This window comes from Macaca nemestrina, chromosome 7 (assembly GCF_043159975.1).
Source record: "Macaca nemestrina isolate mMacNem1 chromosome 7, mMacNem.hap1, whole genome shotgun sequence".
In the NCBI taxonomy this organism is placed as follows: Eukaryota; Metazoa; Chordata; class Mammalia; order Primates; family Cercopithecidae; genus Macaca; species Macaca nemestrina.
In genome coordinates, this window is record NC_092131.1 from 60,950,877 (window position 1) to 60,970,056 (window position 19,180).

The window sequence follows — 19,180 nt, forward strand, 5'->3', positions numbered from 1 at the left end:
GAAAGAGTTGTTTATGAGGTAAAATGAGAACCAGAAAGTAATACTATTTTAAATATTTTTAAAGGAAGTTTTAAAAATGAAGGTGTCAACAATGTAAAATGCCAGAATGAGTTAAGGTAGATGAAGACTGAAACATGAAAATAAAGCCGCTGGTATACTGTAACATAGAGACGCGAGTAAGAAAGCACATTTTGGCAGAGCGTGGAAGTAACTAGTATTTCAGAAATAAAGACTGAAGTTGGATGATTTGCAGAAGTTGACTGTAAATAAAAGTAAAAGTAGGATTTGTGAAAGAATGGTTTTTAATATTACAGAGACTTGAGCACTTGCAAAAGCTTGAGTTAAGTAATTAGCACAAGATGGAGACTGACAATTGAAAAGAAGTGAGCTGAGCGCTGGAGCATGATAGATCCAGGCCCAGGTACAATAGCAATAGGACAAAGAATGAATCATTATGAGACACAATGGAAAAGGCTAGAAAGAGGTGGAACTATAAATGAGCTTTGACGTGGTTTGCAATTCACTTTGGGCATTTATACTTAATGCCATTTTAGTGAAGTAAGAGGCCATAGTTTTTGCTGACTGTGACCATTAGGCTCAGGTATGGATTTGAGGATAATACGAACAGATTCTGGAAGCAAAGATAAGGGCATGTGAGGGAGGATGCACAAAACATCACTGAGTAACAGAGAGATTGTTGCATATTAAGTGGCCATGTTCTTAATATTTATTAATAACAAATAAAATAACTTAAAACTAACTCATATATATCTCAAGATTTGTTTTATGGAAAAATATTTTTAATTGACGGTCAGAAATTATATTTTCTCATTGAATAAAACCTTTCCAAAATCTCGGTGGGAGAAAATTAGCTTGATCTTGTGTTATAAATTGAATAGACATCTCCTCCAGAAATAATTGAATTAAACGTAAGTGAAATGTAAACTTATTTTTACTACTCTTAGTCTCTAGCATGTCCAGCTTGATTTTACAATCATTTCTTCTACCCTATCTGTAATGATAGGACTATATCCCACTAATGCCTGAATTATGTAATTGACATTTAGTATGTGTTAAATTGAATTAGACAAAGTGTTAACTTTCACCTTCCTATACTTTACTCATTCTATTTTACTGAATTTCAGGTGTACGACAAATAGAATTTAGGAGAAAATCAGCTGCATCAAATAACACAGTATTTGGCAACATTCATATTTTGTCAACACAGCCTAAAACTACTTATTACCACATAACTACTGACATTTGGATGCAATAAATGTCTTTCTAAAGTAAAACTGAGTGCAAAGGGATAATTTGGCTGTTCTTATCACTAAAATGTATTGCCAAATTTTAAATAATGCTATCAGAAATTATCTGTATTTTTCATATTTGATTTGCCTGCATTCCAATATTATTTCATTCTAGCTTGTACCCCAAGTAGTGTTAAGAATAAGGGAATACTTAATAAAAATATAATTCCATGCTGAATTTTTCTGATATCTAAAGGTTGAAGTTATGACATTTCATCAATGCTTGGGTTTTGCTCAGTTTTGCAAACAGAAATGTTAGAATCAAGGACAAAATTAAATGTTTGGCTCCATTGTTTTGAGCAGTGAGTAGTTGTGAATCTCTCAATCTATTAATGAGAACTTATCCACATAATAACTTGTCCTAATTTATGCCTTCTTTAAATGACTAAAAATATCACCCAAGCAATCTGTAAATTACAAAGGGTATTTTATTAAGGAATGTTTATGTCAAGTGAAGATTAAGTAACTGTTGATGTTCAGAAAGTTTTCTTCCCTTTGTCCCTCTCTTCCTTTCTTCCTTCCATCCTAGTTTTCCTTTTTTTTTTTTTTTTTTTTTTTCCGTCTCACTTACATGTGGAATCTAAAAAAGTTGTACTCACAAAAGTAGAAAGTAGAATGGTGGTTACGAGAGACTGGGGCCATAGAGAGTACTGGGGAGATGTTGGTCAAAGCATACAAAATTTCAGGTAGGAGGAATAAGCCCAGAGAGGTCTTTTTGGCAAGGCAAGTGCTGGTCAAATATTAGTAGCTTCCTAGAGAACTATGTCCTAAATAAATTCTAGGTGTTATCTGGCCTGGATTGGAAGGACTGTTAGGATCATTTTTCAGCAATTGTTATAGATAGAGAAAGTAGAGATGGAAATATATATTTGCTGTGCTTAGTAGTCAACAACATTTTCTTTCCAAGAGTTTATTTTTGAAAGATTATTTTACTTCTCTAGTGAAAAATGTGTGAATGAAGTTATCTCAGTTTTTTCTTAATAATTTCCCCCCAAATTTTAGAAGGAAAAAACAGGCACATAGGTTGATGGGTTGTGCTGTCCTAATGTTTAAATTGGATTTATATTTCAAAAATTTGATATGGATGTTTTCTTTGATATATTGACATTCTAATGAGTTTGTGAGAGATTTTAGCTCCTTGGTTTTTATGGGAGGCTGTCTCAGCTTGACTGACTGTTGAAGCACATGATTCTGTACTTAACTGTCATTTCAGATTACTTGCCCTGTAGTTATTTGTCGGGGAGTATAAACTCAGTTATTGCTACAAATATCTTTCAAAGCCTTAATTCAGGATATCAATATATATGGAGGAGAACCATGTACTATATGTTTTCAATTATTCTTCTAGGTCAGTAGATCTCATTCTGAAGGATGAATCAGAATCTTTAGTAGACCTTAAAAATCTAGATCCAGTCTCTACTCTAAAATAACATACTTGGAATCAGTAAGGGATGTAATTCAGACATTGTGGTCTGATGTTTACCTTTTGTTAAGAACAACTGGCCTCAATGAACTGAAATCTGTCCCTGGATTGACATATCCTATCATATTATATCATATTTCCTCATCCCTCACGTATTATAATTCCTTTTGCTTATTTCTCTTCACCTGATGTTTTAAGTCCACACTAAGCAATTTTTAAATAAATAGTCCTCCAAAATTGTTTCTTGTTTGTTGTAAGAAAGTTTTCAAAGATATTATTAATCACTGTATCTTATACCATTTTTCTGAGAAGCATAAAAGAGAAATTGTACTTCTCTTGTACAACTATTTTTTTAATCTGCAAAAACTGTCCGTTTTATAATTGACCATGGTTTCCTTATTATTTTGGTTGCTGTAATGTTTATTATGTAATATATGACTTACCACTGTAAAATATATAGAATTTATTGTACTTCTTTTTATCAATGTCAGTTCTGGCTTTGTCTTATTTTCTTAACTGGATATTGTCATTGCTTCTTTGTGTGTGTGTGTGTTTTTGTTTTTCTGCAGGATGCACTATGTTAACAATAAATATGAACGCCTGGCAAAATGTTCTTAGAACATGGCTAGGTATAAGTAAATTAATTTCAGCTTCTAACTTGGGTTAAGTCCCATTATGTAGAAATACAAAATAACATCACACATATACAGCAATCATACTGAGCCCGGAAGAACACGACTAAGAATTGGAAAACAACAAAAGGAAACAAAAAAAAATAACAGTAATATAACTATGAAAAGGTAGAGAACAACTGCATATGATAAAGTTCACATACATCTTTCACAAAAGAGGCTGTATAGGAAATTAGGAAAGGAATAAAGCTTTTGCACTAACCCTATGATGATTGTAAGGAATAAGAGCTGATAGTTACTAGCAAAGAAAGTGACCAAAACCAAAAGCAACTGACACCAAGTAAAAAATGCATGCCTGCCTGTAGCCATTTAGTGAAGGGGGAAAAAAAATAATCAAAAGGAATCCAGTGCCTAACTGTGCTGTTCAGTAGTGTAAATTCATGATGCTGGTGCCTCAAAATGCTTAATGTTTAAAGTTGTGGTTTTAGAGTGGTGTTTTCAATGATACTAAAAACAAACAAACAAAAACTTGTTACAAGTTCATGATGAGTTGCCAACCGGGCAAGTTTTAACTTTGCTGCAAAGCCCTATTAAATGAGAAATCATTATCTTATAAAAAATGGATGAGTAGAAATGTGCAGGATGTTCACGTAAGGAAGTGTTTTCCAGGTCAGATAAATTTCAATTACGACTCTGTTTTGTTTCCATGAATAATAACGATGAAATAAAACATATGAAGCTAATGTATTGCACTATCGCCTTGGTCAAGGGAGTGGATTCAAGGGAATTAATTCTGATATAATCTTCAGAATAATAGCTTTATAAAATTCTCATTGGTTTGTTCCCAAGTTTCATGTGGACTTCCAAATAAAGGTATATGGTTCATATAGTATGATTTCAAATATGTAGATAAAATATGAAGTGAAAAAGGAGAGTCAGAGTAATTAAAGATGTTTTTAAAAAATAATGCTCATTGGGTAATACACACACACACACACACGTACATACACACACTCATACACATATGTTGAAATACGTCATACCCTGATAAAATGTGATGGAACATGGCATTGTACTTTCAGCAGCCCCATTTATACATCTTCATTTGGCCTAACTGAGCTTTCACAGAGTCATATGTGGCTGCATAGGTGTGGGAAACATTAAGAAAAATGTATCCTTTTGACTTAATCTTAAGAAATTATGAATATTAATGGAAAATATTACACATGGTATATATTGGATGGCTCCATATTTTATATTTTTGTTGATTTTTTTTCAAAATATCTAGAAGTATTAACAGTTTTTTTTCTCTGCATGTTTTTCAGAATGACAGTTCATTTGTTTTAATTAAACTAAAAAAATGTTGTATAAGTTTCTATGAGATATTGAGTAGTAGTTTACAAAAAGTATATAGTATTTATCAGGCAACATCACTAATTGTACCCATTTGTATAAGAAGGATTAATTTATTTGCTTGACAAATATTTTATTGAGTAAAAGTCAGTTTTCTTCACTAGTTTTATTTGTTATTCTTTCGGTTTTTTGTCAGTATTCGATACTAATTTTTTATGTTGGTGATAATTTTCAAAGGGTCATAAATGTTAAGCTTAATTTGAGGAGAATAGTTTAATAGGAGGAGGATAATCTAGAAATGTAACATACTCCACTGTTATCACTGGAGGGTACAGATTTTGTATCTGTAGATATAAATAACAACAACAAACCAGTTGATTTTTTAATATTAATTTCTCAACTTCTTAAGAAAACGGTTTTTAAATATCAAGAATAGTACAAAAAACTCTCATATACAGCCTTTACCCAGCTTCACGGTTAGTTAAGAGTTTTTCTATTAACATTATCATTCTTTTTATAAATACATGTATAAATGTTTTGTGAGTCCTTTGAGAGTAGCTTGGAGATATAGTGCCCCTTTACACAAGACACTTTAGTGAGCATTTCCTGTATAACCACAGTATAGTTATTAAAATGTGGAAATTTTACCTTGACAAAATACGACTCCATCGATAGCCCATTATTCAAATTTTGTCAGTTGTGTGATAATTTACAAAATTGAATAAATTTGTTCAGGTTAATTATTAGGTGTCAACAATCAATCTGATGACTACTTGGTAATAGCTTCAGATATGTCCCTTGTGGATGAAAAGCTTTACATGTGTTTTATCTTCCACATCACCAACCTAAGTGCTGTGACAGTTTTTTTCTGTGGAAGAGAAGGTGCTCAGGAAGACAGTAATATGAAGTACTTCCGTTTTCACGAAGCTTGCGAGTCCATAGAATATAAAATATCTGGAAGAGGGTTTTCTTATAGACAAAGAATAGTGGCAATTCTTCAGACTCATTACATGAATTGGGGAAAGCATTATAAAAAAGATGACATTAGATCTGGGCTTCAGTGACTGGATCCAATGTGGACAGAGAGCATGGACAAGATGTCATACAAGGTGAATGCAACAGTAAGGGCAGATTCTGGGAGACTGAAAACAGTAAAGGAAAAGGCGGGGAAAGGTTTAATTATGTGGAGAATGTGTCATAAATGAAAGAGTGAGAAGGAAAAAAAGATCAGACATACCTTAGTGATACAAGACATTTAATTGAGGAACATTGACTGAAGTGCTGCATCACATAAAAATCGAACAGGCATTGGGAAATAAGCAACTGTATCTCAGAGAGTTGAGACCAGAGGGTTTTACTTAAGTAGCACCTGTGCTGAGATAGAAACTATGGATGTAAAAGCAAGCTGTGAAGAAGTGATAGTGTAGACGGAGAGGAGACAAGAGGTGCCCAGATTCAGGACAAAGGAAATGGCAGTCTAATTAGTCTGGGAGCTATAAACAAAAAGTCAGAATAGGTTGTATACAGCAAATGCAGCAGGAGTTTGGACTGAGCTGTCGCTCCTTAGAACATACTCTCCCTGGCAATTGTTAAAAGTTCTGTTACTAGGCCAGGCGCTGTGGTTTACGCCTGTAATCCCAGCACTTTGGGAGGCCGAGATGGGTGGATCACGAGGTCAGGAGATGGAGACCTTCCTGGCTAACACGGTGAAACCCCGTCTCTACTAAAAATACAAAAAAATTAGCTGGGTGTGGTGGCTGGCGCCTGTAGTCCCAGCTACTCGGGAGGTTGAGGCAGGAGAATGACGGGAACCCGGGAGGCGGAGCCTGCAGTGAGCCGAGATCGCGCCACTGCACTCCAGCCTGGGCGACAGAGCGAGACCCTGTTTCAAAAAAAAAAAAAAAAAAAAAAAAAAAACTTCTTTTACTGGTGGGAATCAAAACTATGGAAAGAAGTTAAAAGTGAGTAGTTTATATATTACTATATTACTATTTTGAGAGTGAGAGATAAAGAGAGTAAATAAGTCGCTTCAGAAGATAAAGAAGTTGAGGAAAGGCTTTCTGTATTATGTAGTTGTCTCTTTGTTTTAATTAATGAAGAGGTTCTGATCATGTTCATAAATACATGGGAAAGAATTTTCGTATAAAAAAGAATTTTTTCCTGTGAGGAAAAAATTTAAGAGAAAATTGATGATGTGTGAATGATGTTCAATGCAAAGCTGGATCTGAGTTCAGACGCACAATTTAAAAGGTCAGCTTTAGCAAGATTAACCCCACATCCTCAGAGATGGGAGGGAAATGAAAGTGAATGTTTGAAATCATAGAGAAACACATTTTGAAGGAATATGAGAGGATTGTCTAGAGTTATTGAAAGCTGAGCTGAAACCAATGGTTGGTACTGTAAGAATTCCTGTTCTAATACCCATGAAGCTGCCACGGTCTGGAATGGCCTTTCGGCATCTTTAACTGTCCGTCTTCCTTTTTACCTGAATTCTCGGGCGCCACCAAATACATGAAGTCTTCCCTTACCATTTCACAATAATGAGTTGTCTTATAATAAAGTACTGTCACTCCTTGTCTTTATAAGATTTTTGGTTTCTATACTTTTCCTCACCACTAAGCTCTTCATCTGTGCACCCTTGGCAGCAAGTATAGTGATAGACATGTTGTGAGTGCTCAGAAATACAGAATAAAAAGCAGCTCACATCTAGTGTTTGGTTATTCTGTGTTGGGACTAGCGTACTAGAGCTTCATGGATCAATTGTATGCTTCATAATTACTACTATTTTACAGATTTGGGAGATTGAGTCTCTGTAGAGCTAACCGTATGTTACACTGCCAATAAATGATGAAATCATATTAGAACCAGACAGTCTGACCCCAGAATACTTGCTCTTCACTGTTTTCTGTGTTGACTCTCCCAGAAACCATTGCCACTCACAAAAAAACTTAATAAACTATTAATCGCTTACCCCTAAATTATGACCATATCAGGTATTTAGATATTCCCTAATGAGGATTGGTTACCTTCTTAATACTCAGTGTTAGAAATTCGTTGGTAAAGAAGATTGACTTTAAGGTGCTTAATATTGAGCACTCTACATTTTTCTCATTTTCTGAAGAAATCTGGAAATAATAAGTGTTTTTGTGAAATTTTTCTCAAGCTTTGGCCCTGTGGAAAGGAAGTAGTTCCATGTTAATCTATGTGAGACAATGTTAGACTCTTTTGTTAGATATTATGGTAGCTTTTTAAAAATAATATTTCAAATGTTATAATTAGGATTAACAGGCTTTTGAAGACCCTGTAAAGTAAAAAGATATTCTATGGCACTTTTTAGTTTGTGCTTTAATATCTCAATAATCCTTCTGGATAAGCTGATGACCTGCCTTCTCTCTGTATTTCTAAAGAATGGTAGCATAAATGTTTTCAATAACAGAGGTTCTCAAACCTGAGAGTACATCAGAATCACTCAGAGAGATTGTCCAAATGCAGATGGCTGAACTCTATCCCCAAAACTGAGGATTGGGTCCAGGGTGTCATCCAAGAACTTGCCTTTCTAACAAATTCTCAGGTGATGCTGCTGCTATTGGACTAGGGTCCATACTTGGAGAACCAATATTTCAAACTATCGCTATCATAGTTTTACTTTCAAAAAGTAGAGATAACTTTAGTGGATTACTGGTCTTACCATCAACTCATTTTTCTTTGAGAATGAGTTTAGATCAACTCCTCCAACATAATAGTCATTGTTTCTGTTAAACGTGTCTTAACATTAGACTGGCTTATGTCCAACAAGTCTCTAAGAAATGCAAACAATTGAATGCAAAATATTTTCTTGAGGTGCTCACAGTTTTTGCACTGAAAAAAATTGTATTTTTACTGTGTATAGGTACAATATAAGCTTTCTATAATGTCTCCCTCCACATATATTCTTCTATCTACCTCACTACAGCATCTAGGTCCTAGTTTGTCTTTTCTCCTTTCTAAGATTATGTGACTCTTATTTCTTATCAGTTAACTATTAATAAATATATTTTCATGTATCTGTAACATTTAATATCTGCAAAACCCCCTCCCAAACAACAACCAACAACCTTCCTAGGTCATTTTCATAGAACATAAACTTGTATTCACTCTTGTTTAATACTTACCCAGACAATGTCTTTGGAGTTTTCCTTAAATTGAGCCTGAACAACTATACGGTGATAACATACTCATTTAGTTCCTGTATAAAGTTACAGTAGTTAGCTCACCTTGAGGTATAGATTGACAACTAGGATTGTGAATTTCATTGTTATGATTACTCTAAAGAAGTGAGTAAAAATGCTACTTGTTGCATGTCTCCTTTATGCAGGTGCAGAAAATAAATTCAATTCAGATCTCTGAAACAGGAATAGTAATTTTTGTTTGTTGTTTATTTGAGGAATTAGAGTATTTTTAAGTCCCAGATACTGTGAATTGTGAAATTAGTATTTCCCTCTTTGCCTTTCTTACTGCAAAGAGTAAAGCCAATTTGTGGCTCAACTAACAATTGTACAGAATGGAAAAGTATGTCTATACCACCATCATTTTGACCTATCTTATTTGCTTATTTGATAGAATTTTCTCATTAAAAAGAGAAAAAAAATCCACACACATAGTATGTATTTTAAAAATATACTTTAAACACATCTAAAGAAAGGTAGGGTATATTTCTTCAAAAAGGAAAGGTTATACGTTTCTATTTATAATACATATAACATATTAAATTTATTTAATTTTGAGTCTCTTCATGCCTCTGCAGTCCTGCCATCTTTTAATTAACCAACACATTCAGATCTTTGTTTTGTGGTTTATTATCAGAAACTCTATACCTGCAGGGCATTAAAGATTAAATAGAGCTTACCACATTGGAGAAGATAGCTTTATAAAGGGATTAAATTAACGTCTTTAACTCTCTAATACTCTTGTACTTATATGACATTCCATCTTTGAGCAACATACTGTGGTGTGTGTGTGTGTGTGTGTGTGTGTGTATGTGTGTGTCTGTGTGTGTGTGTGTTGTAACCATAAGTATTTCTTTGACATTTGAAATTTTGTAGCAACGAATTTCCTAGACTGATCCTATTTTCATCTATTTTAAAAATGCACATGATTAAATTTAATGTTGTGAAAGAAAAATTACATTGGACGCTTGTTAAAAATAACAAGGAATATTTAAAACCATTACAGTGGGGAGAGATATTTAACTCAACTCAGGTGAAATAAAAGCAGGAGGATTTTTAAATCCTGGGTGAACTAATAGAAAGTACTGGAATAGGCTGGGTGTGGTGGTTCACACCTGTAATCCCAGCACTTTGGGAGGCCAAGGCAGGTGGATCACTTGAGGTCAGGAGTTTGAGATTAGCCTGGCCAACATGGTGAAACCCAGTCTCTACCAAAAAAATACAAAAATTAGCTAGGCTTGGTGGCATACGCCTGTAGTCTCAGCTACTCAGGACGCTGAGGCAGGAGAATCACTTGAACCCAGGAGGCAGAGGTTGCAGTGAGCCGAGATCACACCACTGCACTCCAGCGTGGGTGACAGAACGAGACTATGTAAAAACAAACAAAACAAAACAAAACAAAAAGTACTGAAAGACTTTATGGGAGAGGTTGGTCAATGTGATTAAGACATCTGTCTTTGCTATTTGTCTCTTTTCACATTTCAAAGTTAAGCTCTTACCCTCCTCAGAGAATGGGAGATAGCGACGATGTCTCAGAGACTTCAAAGATGATGATTGTATTTCAAAGGGGTGGCTCCCAGATACTTGAGAAAAAACATTTTTGAGTTTCAGATTATTTACAACTCGATGGAGCAGAGGAAGAATTTACAATTTCTCTAAATTTTCAAGTTTTCTAGCATAAATGCTCTGTGAAAATGAGGACCAGGGGCCTATAGTAAAAAATAAATCTATGTAACAGAAGAGAAGGATGATTACTGGAGCCTGGGAAGGAGAGTGGTGGTGGCGGGGGTTGGGGGGAGGAAGATGAGCATGGTTAATGGGTATAAAAAAATAGTTAGAAAGAATGAGTATGACCTTGTATTTGATAGCACAACAGGAGGACTACAGTCAATTATAATTATTTAATTGTACCTTTAAAAATAACAAAGTGTAATTGAATTGTAACACAAAGGATAAGTACTTGAAGAGATGGATAACCCCACCCCACCCCTCCCAAAAAAAAGAAAAAGAAATAAATCTGTCTAAAGTTTAGTTAAAATAAGGGGAATGTTTAGATGGACCAGGTCAATAGTATTCACTTTTCATCTTCTTATCAGATAAGGTAATTAAGATAATTTATATAAATTCTTAGTAATTAAAGATATTTCTCATTTAGTCATTCAATATATCTAAGTTATTTTATTTGCTTTGTAGTGTTAAAATGAAAACATATATTAAAATGATTTTAACACATTTTTCTTTTAAATTGAAATATGCACAAATATGATTGCAATATTCTACAGCTCAAGAAACAAAACAAACAAACAACTATCTCATGTTCTAACATGGGCAGCAAAAGGAAAGAGAGAACATCAAGGAAAATCTCCATGGCTTCCAATTATGGCAAAATAATTTAGAAAAATCCTACCTTTCTCAACAAGCCTGACTTTACAACTGCTGTTCAAATGATAGAACTGGGAGAATGTCGTGACAATTGTGATGTGAATGAGAACAGTTCACTAATTTATTTTCTAATGTTAGAACTGTTCAAGTGATAAAACTGAAATGAACTGTTCGAATGACAGAACTCAAATGAACAAGGGAGACTCTCCTGACAATTGTGATGTGAATTAGAACATTCCATTAATTTGTTTTCTTAAATGTTATATCCTACCAGTTATAGAGGCCAGTATAAAAGAGGTGTTCAAGAAAGAAGAGCCAATAATGTAAAGTGACAAGAAGTGGAAAGTGTGAATAATACAAACATGAATGGGAGCTAGAAAATATTGGATTAATTGATTAGGAGATCATTGCTAATCTTTGAGCCCTCACTGCCAGAGTAGCGCCAGTGAAACCCAGCACATAAGATATCCTAGTGAGTGAGTGCAACTGGTATGTCACCATTTTATCAAGCAATATGCCACAAATGGTTTGAGGGATTATTGGGGTTAAGAGAAGGGTTTTAAGTTTAGATGTGACCTAAACAAGTTTCCAGTCTGAGGGAATAAAGTATGGAAAAGGAAATATTGATATTTCAAAAGAAGTGGCCAACTGAATGTAGGGCCTCAGGGTCCCATGAGAGAGGCTGGCAGAGGGGCAGAATCACTTTAGAAAGGGAAAGAGCACTGCTTATGAGACAGAAAATAAAAAAGCTCAATAAAGGTAATGAAATATTTTAGATTAAATTAGTCTCATTATCTCATCTAATTTTCACTACTACATGATCAGTTTCATAAATATTAAGGATGTACTATTTTCAAAAGGATTTCAAATGAATTATATTTTGTACCAGTCTTTCTCAGCTGCCATTCATCTGATGGCTGCTTCTAGTCCTAGGTCTTTAGCAACTAATAAAAAATATAATATACCTGAACACATTCTCATTTCTCATAGTGAAAAAGTATTATTAAATTTCATAGAAAAGGTGAGCTCAAAATACCCACTAATTTTTAACATTATAGGACCAGCAAAGTGATAATCTTCTATTCAAGTAACTGGTGCTAAGGTATCATGCTAATTCAAATACCATATACATGGTAGCCACATGTAAAAGATTTTTATTTATGACACTAGTATAGACATTTTGGTAATTTATCAGCAATATATATATTTTTTCCTACTTAAAATAGGGCTAAAATGGCAAAATAGGGCTAGGAATGGCAAAATAATAATGATAATAATGTTATTATTATTTTAGTTCACTTTTTCCCCCTTCTTAAGAATTTACCCCAAAAAGCATAATTTGTGCCTGCCTAAAATGTCCTTTCTTTCTTTAATTCTTACCCAAAATGCTTACCTACTGATGTTCTTTTGAGAAAGGACATTCAAAAGACACTTTCAATTCAACCATACTATGCTTAAACAATTTAAATGATTAACTGTACTAATTAGCTTTGAGTAAATTCACAAAATAAATAAAGCCTTGATACTTTATAATTAAATAGAACCCCAACTTCATTTCATCATCTGATTCTACATTTTGATGATCGGGGTGCTATGTTAAACCACTTTTAGGAAAGGGTGTAATGTATTTTTGTTCTTGCATTATTAATGAACTTCCATTCAGACTAGATTGGCAATTGGAGTTGTTAGATACAGAAAAGTGAATATAAGAATACTTAATAGCTTATCAGAGAAAAAAAATTTAAAAGACCTTCCTGCTCATATCCATTTTCTAGAGGCTTTAATACTTTTAAGACTAACACTGCATATACTTTTAATAATAACATAAGATATAAATAAATTAACTCAAATTATTATTTCTTCAAACAAATGAGAAAGATTAAGTCTTGTTGACACCAGTGCTTGGAGTTGTACAAAAGCTGATGCATTTATCTTCTTTTTAATGCTTTTTGCATATTGCAAAATGTACATTTCAGAGACAGGAACAAATTGATAAGTTAATTTTGTTTTCTAAATTGTTGGTTGGAAAGAAAGAGGCATGCGGCCCTTAGTGTAGGTGAGTTTATTAGATGACTCTGAAATATATTTTTGTAACTTCAATGTACCATTACTTATTAACTTAAAAAATTAAGATCATTGCCAAGCCCTTTAGCTTTTTAAATAATAAATATTATTTTCACTAGAGAGTCACACCTTGTTGAGTATTTCGTGATGTTCATAAGGGAAATGCCTACAATATTAAGAATGGAATCTAATTTTAGTGTCTTTTCACTGACTCTCTTTGACTGATAGATTTTCTTAGGTCATTGTTTCCCAAACTTCATTTTCTGGGATGCTAGTCGTCAAAGAGATGTTCCATAAATAAAGGGTCCCTTGGTAGATGCAATCGCCTCTCTAGTAATGTGACAATGTGCATGTTAGCATGTTCAAAGTGCTGAAAAGTTTGGGAAAAATGCAAACTTTTATTCATATAGTCAATCTCCAAACTTTGTTACACTTTGGTTTTTTGTTTGTTTGTTTGTTTGTTTGTGTGAAATGGAGTTTTGCTCTTGTCACCCAGGCTGGAGTACAGTGGTGTGATCGCGGCTCACTGCAACCTCCAGCTCCTGGGTTCAAGAGATTCTCCTGCCTCAGCCTCCCAAGTAGCTGGGATTACAGGTGCCCGTCACCATGCCGGGCTAATTTTTTGTATTTTTTAGTAGAGACGGGGTTTCACTGTGTTGGACAGACTGGTCTTGAACTCCTGACCTCAGGTGCTCTGCCCACCTCGGCCTCCCAAATTGCAGGCATGAGCCACCACACCTGGCCTACACTTTGTTTTAATGTAACCTCTATTAACCTTTTTCTGAAACAGATTTTGGCAAATACTATTTCAGACAATATAAATCTGCTTAGATGTCAGTTTTTTTCCTTCTTCCATCTTTCCTCAGATTATCAACTGATTATCAGTTGAGTAATTATCCATATTTGCTCAGAAATGATTATTATCTGAAGCATATAAACAAGCCCTTTTGGATGAAATCCTCCTTTATAAAGAGAGTTGTTTGATAGTTGATGTCCCATACACATAGCTAACTAGTCAGTGGATGTGCTAGAATGAGGTTTCTTGTGTTGTGTACAGAATTCTCTTCCTCACATATATTCCCATGTTGATGCTGTTTGTTCATCAAGTGTTATTCTGTTCCCACAACAAAATCACTGAATCCTTGAGGACATCAGATCTGTTCTTTTTCCTATTCTATTTCCCCAGATGCATCTCAGAACACACGACTGCAACACAAAATCAAAATTAACAGGAACTTATCATACTGTTGGCATCTATAAAGTTAATGCTTTGAAATGTCGATTATAATTAAATTCAATAAAGTGTATTGAGTACCAACTGTAACAAAGCACCATATTCAGGATTTGGGGGCAATGAAGAAGAGTAAGGTGTACCCACTCCAACCCCAGGTGTTCACAGTCCTATTGAGGAGAAAGATAGATTGCTAGGTATAGTAGGACAGATTATACATACTATCATTTACTATCTTTTTTTTTTTTTTTTTTTTTTTTTTTTTGAGACGGAGTCTGGCTCTGTCGCCCGGGCTGGAGTGCAGTGGCCGGATCTCAGCTCACTGCAAGCTCCGCCTCCCGGGTTCACGCCATTCTCCTGCCTCAGCCTCCCGAGTAGCTGGGACTACAGGCGCCCGCCGCCTCGCCCGGCTAGTTTTTTGTATTTTTTAGTAGAGACGGGGTTTCACCGTGTTCGCCAGGATGGTCTCGATCTCCTGACCTCGTGATCCGCCCGTCTCGGCCTCTCAAAGTGCTGGGATTACAGGCTTGAGCCACCGCGCCCGGCCTATCATTTACTATCTTTTAAGTTGCTTTGCTGATGTAACCTATTTCCAACTGCTTATTTAATTGGCATTCGGTGGGTCAGGAAAATACTTCATCTTTCACACATAGATATTTTTATTTTCTTCAACAAAGAATAAATAAATAGGAAATTAATTTTTATTTATCTGATTACACTATTAATGGTTTCTATATCCAGATCTCAACAAGGTTTTGTCAGTTCTTCAGGTTGTCCAGAATCCTACAACCTGATTATAAAACATAATCAATTAAGACACTCTGTTCAGCAATTTATCAACCTGAAATGGTGATCAATGGTCACTCTGTATCTTATCATTCTTCTGAAATAGATACTTAACAGAAACTTAAAAGCTGACACCTCATATTTATTATCTCCAAAGTGACGTTTTTCACATTAAAGTATAAGACTGTTGTCTTTTTTTGTTCTGTCAATAAATTTTAGTTTATTATTGAATTACTATGTATTGCATACTTCATGGAACATTTGACCAACAAAACAGTGTATGTTATAATTTTAAATCTATAACTACAGTCAAGATACAATCTCTCAGCCTCCTCTTTGTGGAAGCCACAAGCCTAGACTTCTCTGAAGGCAGTGTTCCCTCTTTCAAGCATAAGTTCAAGATGTAATCTAGTTTTACATAACTGAAGTCTTCCATTGAACCATTGGCATTCACATTCACAGGCATGGACTCTTATTTCTAGGGAAGGTCAGCAACAAACCCTACCCAAATTTTTGCAGTGAGTGGCCTCCGTTTCAGTACATGGGTTTCACTCCATTTACAGAGCACATCTGTATAGCCTGAAGAAGAAGGATTTCAGTAAGTGCAATTAGAATGTCCTTGCAAGTAAACTGCTAAAAAATGAATGTAGAGCCAAGCCTGCATTCAATTCACAATATTAAAAAAAGGGAAGCTATAGTTACATTGCAGTGTTTCCAAACTGATTATCCAGAACAGAGGTTCAACTTGATGCCAATCTTTTACATGCACTGCCAGACTAAACAAGTACCTTTTAAGGTTCATCCATCACGATTTATGATACATTAAGCCAAATCTAATGTTCTCTCAGGCTGGTGTTAGGGGATTTTCAATATTCAGACTGAGAAATTGCATCTGGGGAAAGGGATTTCTCTGATCCTTTTTCCATAGAATTTCTTTATTTCTATAGAGTCTCGTTAAGTCTATTGGACCTCTGTTATACTCCAGTACTAATCACAGATTGATTTTAAAAGTTTGAAATCTTAACTGGTAGCAGGAAATGGCTTTAAATTAACATTACGTGAACTACTATAAATTGTTCACTGAAAAAGAGAGTGTTTAATTATAAACGAAGGAACCTGCTGCCCAGTTGATTAACTATATTAAACACTCTATATTTTCAAAACTCAGGCACAATTGTTAATAAGCTATTTCTCACAATGTGTCTCTAAGGGAGCCTAACTCTATCACCTTCTATTTTTATAAATGATGTGCTTGATCCATAAAAATGAGATTGCCCATCTTGGACTACATAGACATGAAAAACTGGAATTAGGTTGCAAGTTCTCAATGTACCCAGACCTAGTTTACAAAGCTATGCTCTTAGTTTTCTGAGCTTAATAAGAAAACAAAATTTCTCTGTCCTCTGTTACTATATATAAGTATACACACACATCTTTTATCTGAACATTTCTTTTTTGTATGCAAAATCAGTTACGTTATTTTGTTAGAGGGACAACATAAACAGAGAAATGACTCTCTATTAAATAATCTATGTTAGTTATTCTGATATTTCTTAACTTGAACTCACTTAGCAGACTTGTTTCTCTTTTTCACTTTAGATTCTGTGTCATTTGGAAGACTAGTACAATTGACTTAGGCCAAATCATAGAATTATCTGATACTAAGATTAACCAATGTTTTTTGCTGCGAGTTCATTCTTAAAAGCATGCTTGATTATATTGCTTTTTATTAATTTGTATAATTGCATATTATATATGATCTTAGGTATTAATTGATTATGGGTTTATAATCTCTAATATTTTTACTTTGGGTTTTAAAGTTGTTATATTCTATAACACATAATACAGATACTGATTTCATATTTTTAATCAGTGTTTTTTGAGTTGTTTAGTACATTAAATCTAATTTGATAAGTTTGCAGTTCTCTCAATGTCACTTTAATATGTCACTATGCAGAGCACAGAACTAGAAAACAATAGCTGCATGGTAAATAAATGACAACCACTTAAACATCTCCGTTTTGTGTGTGTTTACATACGCAACCAACATGTATCTTTGTAGTGAAAACTATTCTAAAAGGTATCCCATATGAACCCTGATATTAATCATATGGTTATTAATAAATTAATATATGCAATAGTAAAACTTTCAAAATTATGACTAAAATTTCTCTTTAAAAATAGGATAAAGAAAATTCTTAGCAAATGAAAGGAAACTCTCCTTTAAGTGTTACGGTGTTAATAAAAGTAAATGCTCCTGACATATTAAATTTTACATCTGTTTTTAAAAGAAAATATGTTTTTACTCATATAATTTGCTTTGTACTGTAAAACTTCCATTACATTGGCATTGTATGAGCACGATTATTATATACCAAATATAGCAGCCAGATATGGACGTTTTCATCACATTTCCCTTCCCTAATACAATGCAAAGTCATACTTCAGTGCCTGTGAAAATATAAATATATGATTCTAGGTAACAGAATACCAAAATGTATCCTAATTTCACCCTAGAGCAACTTACTGATAAAGATATGGTTCGGGGTAAATAAGATTCATAAGTTGCATTTTATTATGAAAAAATGTAACAAATGACAGTATGAGAATGTGATTTAAGTATTTGTCTTCTCATGTTTTCATTAACATTAAAGCTTAGTGCATTTTCTAAACAATAATTTAGAGACACTGTCCTCTGAGATTGAAACTTCTTCAGGCATATAAAACATTTCATTGCTATATATGTCTGTGGTTTCTCTAGACATAAGTATCATAAGTGTTGTGTGAATAAGTTGGCCTCTAATCTATGAATCTGCAAGCTGCAGTACATGAGGGCCATGGTTATGTCTATTTCGTTCATGTCCTGTAGTCAGAACCCAGCCTAGTGGCTAGTCTTGAGGAGGAGCCCTTCAAATAAATGAAAAAGAAAGATACAAACATTGTTTTTGATATCTAATTATATCTTATTAAGATGTCAACAAAAAAGCACATGAAAATATTTGAGGCTAAAGAGTTTTAAAACCTAGAAAAGTTTTTCACATTTAAAAGTATATTCATCTCTAGTTCATTCTGCATGATTTTATAGATTTTCATAGTTCTCACTGGTTTTTATTGGACTAACTGACAAAAATGTGGTTAAACTAAAGAGGGGCTATCCAGAATGCTGTTAGCAGCCTTCTAGTGTCTGCAGGTCCACTAAATTCATGGCATTTTTGACAATATCATTACATATTTGGGCTTCATGGTAAAAGTGAATGACCAATATTTTATCCTGATAATTGTGTTTCACTGTTTATGCTACATTTTGTCATGTGGGGACAGTCATGTTAAAGGAGAGGGAAATGGGGAAGATGATGAAAAAAAAGAAAAATGTGTGCATAAGAGAATCACTATCACAATAGAGAGAAAATGCTTTTCCATATTGAGTACTGTAGTATCATTCAACGTTCAGGCCCTTACTAGAAAGCCTATAGATGCTCCCTTGGCAGCCTTCTGGTAGTCATTACTACTGATCTCTTGTGAAAACAGCACTGCATTTAGACCTAGAAAACACTTCTGTTAGCATACAAACCTGTTTTCTAAGCTATCTGTGGAGAGGTTCTTTTGGTCATCTGCATTAGAGAGCCAACAAATAGTTTTAACTGGAAATGGACTCAAATGTTACCAAACTAGTGTTGGTCAACATGTAGATACAACTTAGGAGAATGTTCATATGTCCTTTGTGTAATTTTTGAGTTGTTTGGAAAATTATACGATAATTAAGTAATGACATAGGGAAATAATTAGATTAAATG

At 34.2% G+C, this 19,180-nt stretch overlaps 1 protein-coding gene across 5 annotated transcripts in view; it reads left to right on the top strand.

Moving 5' to 3' along the window:
- Nucleotides 1-19,180, top strand: part of LOC105481879 (MAM domain containing glycosylphosphatidylinositol anchor 2) — an 859,970-nt gene that overhangs the window by 604,628 nt on the left and 236,162 nt on the right. The gene's annotated exons all lie outside the window — the stretch shown is intronic.